Here is a 609-nt window from a genome sequence, read left to right on the forward strand (position 1 = left end):
ATAAACTTGAACTGAATTGAATTTAAATAAATAAAGTTGGATTTTCATTTAGAATTTTCAAACCTTTATTATCTTTATCTAACTTTATTTATTGTAACTATAAGTGATTGTTAGATAATGATGACAATGGTAATCTAAATGCAAAAAATTACATATTCTATATTATCCAATATTGTAAATTTAAAAGACTATTTATTTATTCATTTCTGTATCATTTTATTTGTAATGTGTACAAATAATGCATGATATAACTGTTTTTCCCCCCTAATTTGTCTGATCAGATGATCATTTTCTTTTAAAGTCACACATAATTTGTTTAAAAAGCTTGTTCTGAATAATAATAACAGACAAGTGAGTGGGAGTGACTTCTGTTATTCTGTCATCTTTTATTCTATTATACACACTAATCAAGAGTTTTGAATCGGTCAGATTTTGTTTCTGGTTTTAAAACAAAATCTCACCAGGGCTGCATTTATTTGATCAAAAATACTGTAAAACAGTAATATTGTAAAATATTATTACAATTTAAAGTAATAGAACTCATCCTAATATGCCCATTTGGTGTGTTCTATTATTATCACTATCAAAAGTATAAATTTTAATGGAAAC

General features: G+C 24.6%; 1 protein-coding gene across 2 annotated transcripts in view; it reads right to left on the reverse strand.

Moving 5' to 3' along the window:
* LOC107599844 (adenylate kinase isoenzyme 5-like) overlaps positions 1-609 on the reverse strand; it is a 91,234-nt gene that overhangs the window by 88,009 nt on the left and 2,616 nt on the right. The gene's annotated exons all lie outside the window — the stretch shown is intronic.

Source organism: Sinocyclocheilus grahami, unplaced genomic scaffold (assembly GCF_001515645.1).
Source record: "Sinocyclocheilus grahami isolate Dianchi unplaced genomic scaffold, SAMN03320097.WGS_v1.1 scaffold273.1, whole genome shotgun sequence".
NCBI classification, from domain to species: Eukaryota; Metazoa; Chordata; class Actinopteri; order Cypriniformes; family Cyprinidae; genus Sinocyclocheilus; species Sinocyclocheilus grahami.